This window comes from Alligator mississippiensis, chromosome 1, assembly GCF_030867095.1.
Source record: "Alligator mississippiensis isolate rAllMis1 chromosome 1, rAllMis1, whole genome shotgun sequence".
Classification (NCBI taxonomy): Eukaryota; Metazoa; Chordata; order Crocodylia; family Alligatoridae; genus Alligator; species Alligator mississippiensis.
The window spans coordinates 452,170,826-452,186,783 of record NC_081824.1 but is presented as its reverse complement, the minus strand read 5'-3'; the positions used below and the strand labels follow the sequence as shown (position 1 = coordinate 452,186,783).

The following is a 15,958-nucleotide window of genomic DNA, read 5'->3' as shown; positions in this document are numbered from 1 at the left end:
CCTGGCGACTGAGTGACTGGCTGGCTCTCCTGAGGGCGGGAAAGCGGGGGCTGGCAGGTGTGTGCCGCTCCTTCCTTGACTTGAGTCAACAATTTCATAGATGTTTAGGCTGGAAGGGACCTCAGAAGATCATTGAGTCGGTCCAGCCCCCTGCCAAAAGGACCGGAAGGAAGTCCGCTGGGGTCAGTGGATCCCAGCAAGAGAAGCATCCTGTTTGCTCTTGAAGGGGTTCAAGGGAGGCAGGCGCTCAAACCGAACCATCTCCGGTGGCAGGCTGTTCCCGACAGACCTTGCCTTGGGGGCTCGGACAGGAAAAAAATTCTTCCTCATGTCCAGCCTGAAACGGCCTTGTAGTAATTAGTTGATGACCGTTCAACCGGGTCGTCCTCCCTTCCTTGGGGCCCTCGCTCGCTCGGGTGAACAAACGCGTTCCCCCAGCTACTGGTTGGCGGTCAACTTAGAGGTGGCCATCAGATTGCCCCCGAGCGAGCGAGCGAGCCTGTGCTTTATCTAGGCTCAAGAGCCCCAGGCAGGGCTCTCAGCCTGTCATCGTAGGGTCTGCTTCCCTGACCTCTGATTGTGCGCGGCGGGCTTGGCTCTTCTCTGGATGGACTCTCTCCAGCTTCTCCACGTCAGGTCCTTTTTGAATTGTGGAGCCAGCCCAAAACTGGACGCAGTATTCCAGCCGAGGCGGAGTACAAGGGGAGAAGTATGTCCCGCCCGCCCCGGATTTGCTCGAGAAGCATCTCTGGACGCAAGCCAGCGTTTGGGTCACTTGACTAGCTGGCAGCATCGCACTGCAGACTCGACTCGGGCTTCCTTCCTTCTGTTTGCCACGGTCTCCGTCTACTGCTTTCATTTGACTTGCGCTTGCATATGCCCCGCCACTCACTCTGGCTTTGGTCATCAGCAGTGGTGACGATGCTCGACAAAGGCAGCGTCTGGTCTTGAGCGGCCTTGCAGGCTGACTTGGAAAGAGGCTGCAAGGCCTGCCTGCCAGTAGCTGGGAAGTCCCCGGCCTCCCCAACCCACGCTCCAGGCACCGCTTCCGGGCCCGCGGCGGGCCCCACAGGCTGGGTGGGCTCCCAGCCCGCACCCCCGCCGCCCGGGGCCCGCAGCCCCGGCCTCCCCCCGGCAGGAGGCGGTGGCGGGGCTGTGCTGCCTGCCAAGCAGGAGGACGGATGTGCACTCTCTCCCTCCCTCCCCTCCATGTCAGTATGCTGCCTGCCTGGCCAGCAGCATCCCTTTGCATAGGGTCTCCCCCCTGGGGCTGCCCAGGGGCCACGGCCCTGCCCCTGCTGCCGCTGCTTTTGGAACCCAGAGAGGAGGAAGGCAGTGCTCCCCTGGAAGGGGAGCGGGCACCGGGGCCGGAGGCACTGTAATACTGGGCCGATGCGTGGAGGGTCTGGAGCAAGCTCCGAGGCCCACTCCCGGCACCAAAAATGCGTTTAATGCGTCGGTCCTCATATGGAGGACGTATCAGCAATTAAACTGATAAGAACAGATTTTTTTTTTTTATTTAAAGCCATACCACGTTTACCACCACCAAGAAAATTTCCACTTTCTCAGTTCAGAACTCTAAATAACAGCATTCACCTCATGACATAACAAAACTTTCCCATGCAAACAAAGAAATGCTTCTCCCCTTTTTACAGACTGAACTCACAAAGGGTTCCAGCTCCATCTTGATTATCAACACGTAACATAACATACAGCATAACATTGGTTCTCTTCAACTTTCCCTTTCCCCTTCCTTCCCTCTTACTCAAACAATTTCCTCCAATCAATACCTTCCCACTCCCCTTTCCTCCTATAGTACCCCAACTCCACATATGCCAAATAAACACATTCCCGTGACGTAAAACAAAGCCCCTTCTGGACCAGTAAACACCTCGTTTTCCACACTGCCATCCGTGTACACAACAGTAATGCCTGAATCTCCCATTCCCACACTTTATGCCTCGCCAAACCGTACACCGCTCCCTCGTAACTCACACAATCCCCCCACCCTATCTCTTTACAAAACCTCGCCACCCTCTGCCAGACCTTCTCCGCGTGCGAACATTCCCACAACATGTGGGACACCGTTTCCTCCCTGCCACACAGTTCCCTCGGGCACTCCCCTGACCTTATCAACCCCCATTTCCTCTGCTCCGCCCTCACCAGTAGCACCCTCCTAACCACCCGCCACACAAAATCCTCGTGCTCCCCCTTCCATCTTTTCCCCACTATCCCCTTCCAGACCCTTCCCACCTGCCCTTCCGACAACTCCCCTATATCTGCCATTTCATCCCTTCCTCTGATTTCCCTCAGCACCGGCATTGCTTCCTTCAGTCCCTCGCACCCTTACTCCTCCAAGCCCCTTTGCCCTCAAAAAACCCCACCCCCGTGCATACCACTTGGCCCGTGTCTCGGCCTACAAACCTGTCCAACTCCCTCCATATGACCCCAACCTCCTTAAATACCTTCCCGCCCAATATCTACACATTGCCCCCACTTTCCTCCCCTCCAGGCCTGCAAGTCGCACCACCCCTTTCCAAAAGTGCACATACAGAAAAACCTCTAGTTCCAGCACGCCCCAGCCTCCCAAGTCCTCCCCCATATATACCTCTCTCCTCGCCACCTTCTCCGTCTGCCCACCCCAAAAAGAGAGAGACATTTCCCTTTGCACCCGCCTCACCTGCAACCAGGTGGGCGGGTACACCATTGCCACAAAGAAAATTGTCAGCAGCAAAGACTGTTTCATAATCCCCACCTTCCCCCGGAACAACAGCTTCCTCGTTCTCCATAACCCTACCACTTTCCTCACCCTCCCTCAAACCTCCTCCCATGCCCGTTCCCCCCTTCCCCTTCACATCCATATAGACTCCCAGCACCTTCAAACCCTCCTTCTGCACCCACCACCCCACCTCCTCCAGTCCGTTCCATTCCCCCATCGCCAACAAACTACTTTTCCCTTTGTTCACCCGTGGCCCCGCTGCTTCCCAATATTCCTTAATTCCTTCCACCACCCTCTCCAGCGACCCCTTATCCCTCACCATAAACATCACGTCATCCATGTACAGTGTCACCCTCCCCTCCCCCCGGCACTGGTATTCCTCTCACCCTCCCATCCCTCCTCACCCTCTGTGCCAACGGCTCTATGCCGCACACAAACAGCCCCGGAGAGAGGGGGCACCCTTGACGCACCCCTCTCTCCACCCTAAATTCCTCTCCCAAACACCCCTTCACCAAGATTCTGCTCCTTGCCCCTCTATACAGGGCTCTCACCCACCCCACGAATTTCCTAGGAAAACCCATCCGCCCCAACACCTCAAACAGGAACCCGTGCTCCAAACTGTCATAGGCCTTCTCTAGGTCTACACTGCCCACCACCACCTTCCACCCCCTCTCCCCCACGTACTCCAACATATCCCTCCATACCCACTGCGTATCCCCCAACCTCCTACCCTTCACCGCACATGTCTGGTCTTCCCGCACCACCTCCCCCATCACCTTCCCCATTCTTGTTGCCAGCACCTTTGAGAGCAACTTATAGTCTACGTTCAATAATGTAATAGGTCTCCAATTCTTCAACACCTCCTTGTCCCCTTTCTTGTACAGTAACACCACCACCCCCACCGCAAAACCCTCCCCCGCCTCCCCTGACCCCATCACCTCCCGGAACACCTCCACCACGTCCCCCCCCCCTACCCCCCAAAACCGCTCGTAGAATTCAGCCGGCAACCCATCCAAACCCGGCGTCTTCCCCTTCATCTGCCCCAGCACCTCCTTCACCTCTTCCTCCGTGATGTCCCTCTCCAACTCCACCCTCTCCCTCTCTTCTACCCTCTTTTCCAACTCCCCCAAAAACCTCTCCCCTGCCATCCCATCCACCTCCCGCTTTTTATACAGCTCCGCATAGAATCCTGTCACCTCCTTCAACACCTCCCTTTGCGACTCGACCCTCACCCCCTCCCCTGTCACCACTGCCCCCACTTCCCTGCTCCCTTTCTTCACCTTCTCTGCAAAATACTTCCCCCATTCTTTCCCCTCCCCCATCCACAGTGCCTGTGCTAAAAACATCCTCTCCTGCTCCTTCCCCCAAAACCATTCCTCCACCGTCCGCTTCGCCTCCCCCAACTCTCGCGCTTCACTTCCTTTCCCCCCATCGCTTCCTGAATCAACCCCTGAACCTTCCCCTGCAGTCTCCCCAGCTCCTTCCTCTTCTCCCACGCCTGCTGCTTCCCAACTCGAATAAACCACCCCCTGATCTTCTCCTTCATAACCCTCCACCACTCCCAATGAGACTTAAACAGCACCCTTGTTGTTTTCCACCTCTCATATTCCCTCCCAAACGCCCTACACACCAGTTCGTCTTCCAGTACTCCTGTGTTCAGCTTCCACACCCCCCTCCCTCTCCCACTTCCTCCCCCGACCCGTAACTCTACCCTCAACATCCTGTGATCGCTAAACCCCACTTCTACCACCTCCTTCCCTTCCACCCCCACCCCTTCCGAAACCAAACACAAAATTGATTCGCAAAACCTTCTTCCCCCCCGGTTCGATCCTCGTTCCCACCCGCTCCCCCCTCCAGACATCCACCAGCCCCTCTTCCCGAACCCAGTTCCCCAAACACCTCCCCGTGCTGTCCAAACTTCCCCCGCCAATCCCCACTTCTCTATCCCCTCCCTCAATAATGCAGTTAAAGTCCCCTACAAACATCTTCTTCCCTCCCCCACATATTGCCAATCTCCGAAATAATTCCCTCCGCTCCTCCTTCACTGCTGGTGCGTAGATGTTGAACACCCCCACCTCCTCCCCCCCCCCACCTCTACCCTCATGTGTTGCAATCGCCCCTCAATTAACACCTCCACCCCAAGCACTCTCACCTGTGTTTCATTCACTAAAATCCCCACCCCTGCCGCCTTATTTCCACCCGCCCCCACCCACCACGACCTTCCCTTATCCCATCTTCTCCGCAGCACCCCATAATCTCCCTCCTACCCAATCTCACACTCTTGTAAACAAATAATATCAGCCCTTAACGCCCTCAAATACCCTCCCACCCTTTCCTACCTTTTCTTAGATAACAGACTCCTCACATTCAAGGAGACAACACAAAATTCCCCTTCCATGGCAATCAACAGAAATGAAAAATCCCCCCCCCCTCACACCTCGTCCCCACTCCCACTCTCCGATGCCTCCAGCGAGGCCTCTACCCCTTTCCTCCATTTCCCAGGTGGTTCAAACAGCCCCTCCACCGCTCTTGGGCTCAGAAATCCCAAACTTTCCTTCCTTTTTCCTTCTCCCTCCCTCTGCTCTTTCTTCTTCCCCTTCCCTTCTTCCTTTCCACCTTCTGCTTGCACCCCCAGCTTCTTCTTCCCCTTTTCCTCCCCTCCTTGTTTCTTCCTTTTCTTGAGACTCCCCTCCTGCCCTTGTTCAATTGCCTCCATCTCCTCCAGTTGCTCTGCCCACCCCTTCTCTTGTGTTTGACCCATTGTTTGTCCCATTTTTTGTTCCATTTCCAACTCCGCCAGCATACCCCTCAAATTTTGCAACGCCGCATCGCCCCCCTCTTCCTCTTCCCCCTTCTGTTCCTTCATCTCCAACTTCTCCTCCTCCACCAGCTCCTTGACTGCCTCTGATCCCCTCTTTACCCTCCTCCTCCCCAGGCCTTTCCTCCACAAACATCTCTCCTCCCTCTTCTAGCACACCCATCTGTTTTTCCTCCTCCATTTCTCTCTCCTCCCCCCCCACCCCCACCCCCCCGCTCCTCATGACTCCCTGCCATCCGCACTCGATTTGCGTAGGACGAGGGGCACGTCTGCTGTATGTGCCCCTCCTGCCTGCAACCCTTACATACAAAGCTCTCCTTGCAGAATTGAGCTGTGTGCCCCAGCCCCCTGCAGGGATAACACACCCTAAGTCGGCAGAACACCGCCAGGTGCCCCTCTTGCCCGCACCTATTGCACAGCTTGGGCTGGTCGCGATACACCACATATCCCCTACATGGCCCAACTTGCACTGCCGAAGCCAAGTGCTTAACCGCCCCGGGGCTCCCCACCACCTCATGGAGCACCACCTTCGCCCTCCATGCCCCTGTCCAAACCCCCCACCAATCACATTCTTTTTCTACAAATGTCACTCTCTCCACCCTCTGCTCCAACCATCTTCTCACATTGTCCTTATGCAACATGTCTGTAAACATCTTAATATACAGCACTCTCTCCCGTGCCTTCCGCCCCATATCAAACACCAACCCCTCCAGCTCCCCTCGTTCCAATGCCGCCTCACGCGCCTTCCAAAAGGCAGCATAACTTTTCTCATTTTCAAAAGTCACATTCCAGACCTTCCTGTTGTCGAAGGGCACCACACAGTGCAAGTCCCTCGGATTCACTTTGAGAGTCTTCAAGAGGACCTCAGCCATAAAGTCTCCGCGACTCAGAGTCTTGTTTCCCTTATACCCCTCAAGGGCAAAGGTTACCTTCACCCTCCATTTTGTCCCCTGGGCTCCATTTTCTTCCTCTTCAGGGTCCGCCTCTCCTGCTGCCTCCTTCTCTTGCCCCTGGGTCTCCCGACGACTCCCTGCTGCCAGCGATGCTCCTCTCTCTTCGGGGGTCTTCTGCCCCCCCTGCTCCCACTTGGGCCTTCCCTTTCCACTGCACATGGGTCCACCCTTCCTCCTCCTCCGCCGTTCGCTCACCAACTCCGTCGTCCCTTCCGCTGATCTGGTTCGCCCATCGCCGCCGCTGCCCCTGAACTCTATCCTCCTCAGCCCTCGTCTCTGCCGTCATTTGCATACCAATCTGCATCCCGATCTGCATATTGGGCCTCGCCTTTGTAGCTGCCATCTCTCTCTGCACCGCTGTCCCCTCCGTCTTCCCTGGTGCTCTGCTCATGGCCCTCTAGAGGCCTCATGTCGAGGATGTATCAGTTCTCGAACCGAACCACCTCTGGTGGTAGGCTGTTCCCGACAGACCTTGCCTTGGGGGCTCAGACAGGAAAGAAATTCTTCCTCCTGTCCAGCCTGAAACGGCCTTGTAGTAGTTAGTTGATGACCGTTCGACCTGGCCATCATCCCTTCCTTGGGGCGCTCTCTCGCTCGGGTGAACAAACGCGTTCCCCCAACTACTGGTTAGTGGTCAACTTGGAGGCGGCTATCAGATCGCCCCCGAGCGAGTGAGTGAGCCTGGGCTTTATCCAGGCTCAAGAGCCCCAGGGCTCTCAGCCTGTCATCACAGGGTCTGCTTCCCTGACCTGTGATCGTGCGCGCGCGGCTCTTCTCTGGACGGGCTCTCTCCAGCTTCTCCACATCACATCCATTTTGAGTTGTGGAGCCAGCCCAACACTGGACGCAGTACTCCAGCTGCAGCCTCGCTGAGGCCGATTACAAGGGGAGAAGGACGATGTCCTGGGATTTGCTCGAGAAGCATCTCTGGATGCAAGCCAGCGTTTTGGTCACTTGACTAGCTGCAGCATTGCACTGCAGGCTCACCTCGCCTTGCCTCGGGCTTCTTTCCGTTTGCCCTGGTCTCCGTCTACTGCTTTCATTTGACTTGCGCTTGCGCACGCCCTGCCACTCTGGCTTTGTTCGGCGGTGGCAGCAGCGTCAACGACAACGACCACCCTGGACGAAGGCAGCATCTGGTCTTAAGTGGCCTCACAGGCCAAGCCAGAGACCTGGCAAGAGACACAGAAAAAGGCTGCAAGGCCTGCCTGCCAGTAGCTGGAAAGCCCCGGCCTCCCCGACCCACCCTCCGGGCCCCGGCGGGCTTGGGCGGGCTCCCGGCCCACACCCCCCCACCTGCCCAGGCCCTGCGGCCCCGGGCAGGGCCCTGGCCTCTCCCGGGCAGGAGGCAGCAGTGTTGTGCTGCCTGCCAAGCTGGAGGGCACTCGCTCACTCGCTCCCTCCCTCCCTCCCTCCCTCCCTCCCTCCCCTGTCAGTGTGCTGCCTGCCTGGCGGCAGACCTTTGCATAGGGTCTGCCCCCTGGGGCCACCCAGGAGCCACAGCCCTGCCCCCGCTGCCGTGCGCAGGTTTGTTATTACCCTGAAATAGAATAGTTTTCTGATAGCATACTGTTAGGCTTACAATAATTTGGATTATTAAGAAGTATTAGCTTTACAGCTGAATAAAAGGCATGACCTGTGGCCTACCAATACAGCTGACCACAAGGCAGAATGATAGCTAGGCCTTTGCTTGTGTCAAGTAATCATTTTAACTGTATTAAGCATTTTCTGAGTTAAAAAGTGGATCTGTGTCTGTGTGCTGAAAAATCAGCTACAGCAAGAAGTAAAATAAGTCAGGGAAACCATTGTTCTGGTGCACTGGTTGTGTCCTTGAGAAGTATCTACTACTGTATAAGGTTTTGCTAACATATTATAATGTTACTGTTACTTAACTTTTAGCTTTAAAAAAGTGCTAGTTCAGCTTAATAGAAATATGCTATTACAAAGATTTGCAAAGCACCACCCAAGTATTGCTTTGTTGTTAACCATGTAGTCTTGCCTTGTTGTAAGAAGTATAAAAGATCACCTCACCCTTGAGGGGGGGCATTTTGCCTTTTGCTGGCTTTATGGTCTTTGCTCGAGCAAAGAAACAGTTGTCTTTCTTTACCCGCGTTGTCTGTCTATCAAATTACAGCTAGACAACGAACCTTAGGGAGGTTTCTCCCACCACAATTTGGCGCCCCAGATGGGACCCATCTAGCTTGGAGCCTTTGGAGACCTCCATCCCCCGACACCCCAGAGCGCACCAGGTGAGTTCACCTATTTGGTCAGTCTCGGGAGGTGGACGGTCCCCTCGGGACCAGTAAGGGGGATCCTCAAGTTGGGTAAAGGAACGGTACCGGCGAGTACCTCAGGTCAGGTATATTTTTGGTTTCTATCTGGTTTCTGGTTTTAACCTCTAGAGGTCTCTGGAAGCAGTCTTTGAGGGTATCTGTCTGCTGATTTAAAAGCTGTTAGAGCGGCAGCCTGGCCGAAAGGTGAAAGACACAGATATAAGGTAGAAATGCTGTTATAACGGCCAATGACTAGGGCTCGGACTCAAGACGCCCCTCCTCACGGAGAAAGCCAGTGGGGTCCGAGAACACAGGTTGTTGTACGTGGACGAAACAGCTCCTAGGCAGGTAGAACTTAAGGAAATAAGACTGCTTGTGCTTGGATATAATCATGGGTTCCAGTCTAGGAAAAGCTATTCCCGATTCACCCTTGATTTTATGATTAAGAATTGGAAACATTTGGAGGACGGGCAGAACTGTCCAAGTCTCGTATGGCAGAACTCTGTTTAACTAATTGGACGTCTTATACGTCCCAGTTAGATTTGGGAAGACAATGGCCAGAAAATGGATCGTTTGACCCAAATTGTCTGGCTGCCTTACGAAAGATCTTGGAGGACCCCTGCCTCGACCTAATAAATTATTGGTATTTATGAGACAATGTTGCTAGTAAACCTTTAGCTTCCCTGACCCCTGCATCTTTCTCGAATCTGTTAGCTCCCCTTCTATGTCTAAAACTTGCTACACCACCGTCATATTCAGAAGATGATTACAGACCCATGCCTAGGCCCCTAACCTACCATTGATACCACCCCCAATGTTTGAACCCCAAAACATTGCCCCCGGGCTGGCCGAGGGACAGAAGTCTTCGGGAGGCATCACCTCGATTGTCTCTCTCGGAATCCCCGAGTCCTGGATCTGGAGAGGGATCTCTGGATCCCTCTCCAGATTCCAGTTCCACTCTGATTTCAAATCGTACTCGTCAAAAATTGTCTAAGCCTGCACTGCACTGGTGCAGTGCACTGCACTTAGAGGTAACTGAAGTTACCCCCTGTGCCTGGTGAGGGTGGAGAAGTTATCAGTCACTGGACACACGCTCCGTTCTCCACCACTGACCTCTTAAACTGGCAAGAAAACACCCCCAGGCTCAGAGATGATCCCGAAGTAGTTCTAAGGCGCTTCAAAACCATTTTCATAACTCATAACCCCTCCTGGTCAGATGTCATGCAGCTTCTCAAAAGCCTCTTAGCTACGGACGAGAAGACTCAAGTACTACGCCATGCTGACCAATTTCTAGCCGATCAGCCCCATGAAAACCACCCCATGCCTAATGGCGTGCCTAGGCAAAATCCAAATTAGAATTACAGTCAGGAAAGGGGGCAAAATTCAATACGAATGCTGAAAGACAGCATTTTAAAAGGATTAAAGAAAGCAGGAGATAAAACTACAAACTGCTGGTCCAAAGTGACAGCTACTGTTCAGGGCCCCGAAAAACACCCTTCAGACTACTTTGAAAGACTCTATAAAGCTATACATCAGTATGGACACATGGACCCTGAGACACCTGCCACTTTGCCTGTGTTAAAACTTGTATTCATAAGTCAGGCTAGCAAAGAGATTAAAAAGAAGCTCCAACATGACACTGAGGGTGTTGAGAATAAATCCATGACAAAAATCTTAGCCATTGCTACTAAAACTTTTATTAAACCCCCCCCCCAAAAAAAACCCCCAAAAGATACAGAAGAACCAGTCTTTTGAGATCATAAAGCTGTCCGCAGCTTACTTGTCTGCACAATTAGATCCAGTGGCAAAGGGGGGAGTAGGCTGCCTTTGCACAGTGGTAGCAGCTGCAACAATAGTCGAAAAAGCCCAGGAATTAGTCCTCGGATACCCCCTTATCCTAAAGGCTCCACACGCAGTAGCCCTCCTCCTCCAGAAAAATACTCAACATTTTTCTCATCAGAGAATGAACAAATAGAAAGCCACACTTCTAATGGCTACAGACCTGGTCATAGAGAGATGCAATACCCTGAATCTGGCTACTCTATTACCTCTACCCAGCAATGGGGAACCAGACTCCCATGATTGCCTTCAATTTGCAGCATTTTCAGACAAACCCAGGATAGATCTTAGTGACTTACCCTTAGACAACCCTGACTTGATTTTTTTTGTAGATGGCTCTTCAAAGTTAGTCAATGGAGTTAAAAGAATGGGTTATGCAATAGTAACTCCATTTAAAGTACTTAAAGCTGAACCACTGCCTGGGCAGTTGAGCTCGCAGGCAGCTGAACTTACTGCCCTTACAGGAGCTTGTCAATTAACATTGGGCCACTCTGTAAATATTTGGACTGATTCTAAGTATGCCTTTGGAATCAGTCATGCCACTGGACAATTGTGGAAACACAGAGGATTTATGACAGCCTCTGGAACTAAAATATCAAATGCTAAACAAGTCAATGATCTCCTACGAGCTATAATGTTGCCAAAAGCCATAGCTGTAATGCATTGCCCAGCCCATACCAAAAAGGGAGATCAAGTCTCAAAAGGCAATGCCCTGGCCGATGCTGCAGCTCAAACAGCAGCCTTACAGCCACTATCCACCCTAGCCTTCCAAGCTCAAATTTCTCAGTCAAAGGCATATTTGGAAATACTGCTAGAGCCAAAAATGTACAAGTCTGTACCACCTTTAGAACAACAGAGATAGAAAGTGGCAGGAGCCACCTGTGGAAAAAGATGGAATATGGTGATTGCCAGATGAAAGGATAGTGCTACCTAAAGCATCCCTTAGACCCTATCTGCAACAACTCCATCAAAGAGAGCATTTAGGTTATAAAAAACTTGCCACTATCACTAACAGGCTGTTCTACACACCCGGAGTCTACCAGAAAGCAAAAAGGCTTTTAGAACACTACAGTACATACAAAAAAGTTTAATATCAAAGAAAAAAAAATCAGGACCCCCTGGAGCCTGCCCCTGGGCTTATACTCCCTTTGCGAGACTACAAATAGATTTTACTGATATGCCTGAAGACAATGAGTACAAAAACCTCCTAATAATTATTGACCAACTCACAGGGTGGGTAGAAGCCTTCCCCACCAGAAGAGCTACAGCACAACAAGTAGTAAAAATACTCCTTAATAAAATTATACCCAGGTTTGGTCTTCCACGTATCATTAAAAGCACTCAAGGATTACATTTTACTGCTGACTTAAATAAAACACTGGCCAGCTGCCTAGGAATAGAATATAAATTCCATACCCCTTGGCACCCAGAAAGCTCAGGACAAGTAGAGAGAATGAATCAAACCCTGAAACAAAAAATTAAAAAGCTATGTGCTGAGAGCGGGTTAAAATGAACTAAGATTCTCCCACTGGCCCTTATGTCCATCAGAACCACCCCCAGGAAAAAACTAAAGCTGAACCCTTACGAGCTGCTGTTTGGACACCCTGTTCCCCAACATTTCCCCTTACTTCCGGCTCACATGTCTTCTCTTTTAGGCGATAAAGGACTCACCTCTTATATTTTATCTCTACAGTCTCAGTTAAAATCTCTCCATAGGTATGCTGCTTTAAGCCAACCCCTCCCTGCCGATGTCCCAGCACATCGCATCCAGCCTGGAGGCTGGGTGTATATAAAAACTTGGAAACGGTCTCCCCTTAAACCTAAGTGACAAGGACCGTATGAAGTCCTCCTCACCTCCCACACCGCCATAAGAGTATCAGAAAAAGACAACTGGATTCATTATACTCATATAAAGAAGACAGAAGTTTCATCAGAGCTCAGGATTGGCTCCAATGCAAGCTTCCCTGACCTGGAAAAGGGGAAGCCAGAAGAAGACGACCGCAGACTTTGCGGGAGGACCGCACGCCCGCCTGACCGCGACAAGGGTGAGCCAGAAACGGACAAAAAAATTAAGACAAACACCTCCTGGACCTGCAGCCCATTAGATAATATAAAACTCAAACTAACCAAGGTCCACTAATGAACTGTCACCCTTTTGGGGTCCTGCCCAGCCCAGAGAGCACCGAACTCCAAGTACTGCATCCTCTAGACACTTTTGGATCAGCTGAAACCGAGCACTTTGAGACTGTAACATGTCCCAGAAGATCAGTTATTAAGAGCTGCAGGGTTATACATACTGTTTGTGCTGATTTTTATTATAATATGGTTTTTATAACTATGTTATTTCTAATCTTTCTCTTTGCTGGAGAAATAAGTCTCTCACAGGGGTCGGCTATAGCTGCCAGTTGCTATAAGTGTGCTAATCCTGGTGCCCGAGGTTTTCCTGTCTGAATAAGTGATTCAATCGAACTCTCTGATATAGCCGGGAAGGTCAACATTGCCCGTTGATATCCTCCCTCACATTGCTATAGTTCAGCAGAAGTTCAGGTATTTACTTATGGAACAGAATATTGTATAAAGCCTAGCCCCACCCAGTTTTCAGACAACTTACAAAATCTCCTCAGGCTAAGGCTACTCTTAAGCCTACTGTTGCCCATATCTCTGATAATAATATGTATCTCCAATACGTTGACAGAGCCGCTAAAGCAGAAAACCAAAGTGATTGTTGGGTGTACAGTCATTTTCCTCTCCACACCCAAGGAGAAATTCCCATGACTCCCATCCCCTTGGGCCCCATCGAGTCACTTTTAAACCCCTCTAATAACCAAGCTTGGGACCAAAGTCAACAAGAGTTCCTTTTAATAAAGCCTGTTGTTAAAAATTGGTGTTTCTATATAAACTGCTCAGTATCAGACTGCATTAATTTAGACACAAACATATATGTCACCACTATTTTACTAGTTCAAGTGGAGGAGACTGGCGTAATAACAACACAGCAACTCCTACCTATTGCAGCTCTTACAATGATTTCTACAACAACAACAATTTAACCAAGGGCACTAATCCTATCTGCACCCCCATCTCCTCTTTAAATAATACCTTGTGGTATTGTTTGTACACTGATACCTCCCAGGGACAATGCTTCTTCAATGGAACTGCAAATCCTTCCTTTAAATCAAAGGGTGAACGCGGGGTGCTAGGATTAGGAAACGGGGGCTGAATACCTCCTAAGTATTCAAACCTCGCTGCTTTAAAAGGAAAATACTGGGTGTGTGGCTCCCACGCCTACCATAAAATCCCTGCCAAAGGAAAAGGTATCTGCTATCCGGCAATGCTAAAACCCTCTATGTCCTTCGCCACGCACCTTCCACGGGGCAGGTGGCGAAACGAGGGATTTGCAAGAAAGCCGTGATATAGTAGACAAATATCAAAAAACTCCGCTTACCAAAGGAGTATTAGTCGGGTGTTCTTTAGCAGATATACTCCCGGGAATAGACACTGCTTGTCTTGGAAGATTTACACCATGCCTGCAAGCTGTGATAAAAATCATGGCTCATAAATTCAGTAAAGATCACAAGGAACTCTTGAAGGCCATTGCTGCCTTGGCTGACACCCAAGAAGAACTCTGACAAATGATAATTGAAAACCGTATAGCCCTTGATTTTCTCCTTGCTGCTCAAGGGGGAGCTTGTGCGGATATCGGACCAGAATGTTGCGTTTGGGTTAGCAGTTCTTTTACAATAGTACAAACCCACCTCAATGATACAGCTGTCCATATCCAAAAAGCTAAAGATATAGCTAAAATCCCCAAAGATACATCTCTTAGTTGACTCACTAATTGGTTGCCTTCCCTTACAGGATGGCTTAGACCTCTTATATTAAGCTTAATCGGAATTGTTATAACTATAATCTGCCTGTTGTGCTGTTTTCAGTGTCTGTGCTATCTAGGACAACAGTTTATGCAAAGACAAGTAAAAATATATGGTCAGTTTATACAAATATCCAGCATCAATCATCAAAACCTAACCCCACAAAAAGTTAAATACCTAAAAGTGTGTTCCAAAATTTCCTCTGGAAAATTAAAACAAAGGGAGGAATTGTAGTGCGCAGGTTTGTTATTACCCTGAAATAGAATAGTTTTTTGATAGCATACTGTTAGGCTTACAATAATTTGGATTATTAAGTATTAGCTTTACAGCTGAATACAAGGCATGACCTGTGGCCTAGCAATACAGCTGACCACAAGGCAGAATGATAGCTAGGCCTTTGCTTGTGTCAAGTAATCATTTTAACTGTATTAAGAATTTTCTGAGTTAAAAAGTGGATCTGTGTCTGTGTGCTGAAAAATCAGCTACAGCAAGAAGTAAAATAAGACAGGGAAACCATTGTTCTGGGTGCACTGGTTGTGTCCTTGAGAAGTATCTACTACTGTATAAGGTTTTGCTAACATATAATGTTACTGTTACTTAACTTATAGCTTTTAATAAGTTCTAGTTCAGCTTAATAGAAATATGCTGTTACAAAGATTTGTAAAGCACCACCCAAGTATTGCTTTGTTGTTAACCATGTAGTCTTGCCTTGTTGTAAGAAGTATAGAAGATCACCTCACCCTTGAGGGGGGGGCCATTTTGCCTTTTGCTGGCTTTATGGTCTTTGCTCGAGCAAATAAACAGCTGTCTTTCTTTATCCGTGTTGTCTGTCTATCAAATTACAGCTAGACAACCAACCTTAGGGAGGTTTCTCCCACCACACGCTGCTTTTGGAACCCAGAGAGGAGGAAGGCGGCGCTCCCCCAGAAGGGGTGCGGGCACCAGGCCCGGAGGCACTACAAAACCGGGCCGATGCGTGGAGGGGCTGGAGCAAGCTCTGAGGCTTGCTCCCGGCACCAAAAATGCGTTTAATGCGTCAGTCCTCGCATCGAGAACGTATCAGCGATTAAACTGATAAGAACAGATTTTTTTTTATTGACATAGTACCAAAATATTGAAATCTCAACTCAAACAACAAAAACTTTGATTATCCCGCTCCAAATGCAAACGTTTACATAAATTCCCATCATACCACATTACTTTCAAAACAACCAAAGGACAATTACATTTCTTTTCTCCAAACAGAAACCCAACTTGGAACGGACATCCAAAAAACCCCTTTTAACCCTTCAAATTAACCCTTCCCCATTCCCCCTTTTTTTACTCTACACCAAAATCCTAATGGCTATCCCTCCCTTCACTCAAAAAGCCTCCTCCACTCCATCCCCTCCCACTCCCCTTTCCCTCTACTACGATAAGATCCCAACTCTGCGTACAATAAATAAATACACTCCCGTGATGAAAAATAAAGCCCTTTTTGCACCCAC

At 50.2% G+C, this 15,958-nt stretch overlaps 1 long non-coding RNA gene, 1 other non-coding gene and 1 pseudogene across 2 annotated transcripts; 1 reads left to right on the top strand and 2 right to left on the bottom strand.

Annotated features, from left to right (window-relative positions):
- Positions 1 to 1,351: 1,351 nt before the first annotated feature.
- Positions 1,352 to 1,529, bottom strand: LOC132247904 (U2 spliceosomal RNA; annotated as a pseudogene).
- A 6,785-nt stretch (positions 1,530 to 8,314) lies between these two features.
- LOC132248510 (uncharacterized) lies at positions 8,315 to 15,288 on the top strand. Its single transcript, XR_009459710.1, has 2 exons — positions 8,315 to 8,739; positions 12,319 to 15,288. It is a non-coding gene; the product is annotated as an uncharacterized LOC132248510 (long non-coding RNA).
- Positions 15,289 to 15,402: 114 nt separating this feature from the next.
- Positions 15,403 to 15,586, bottom strand: LOC132247898 (U2 spliceosomal RNA). The gene has a single exon (XR_009459299.1). It is a non-coding gene; the product is annotated as a U2 spliceosomal RNA (small nuclear RNA).
- Positions 15,587 to 15,958: the final 372 nt, after the last annotated feature.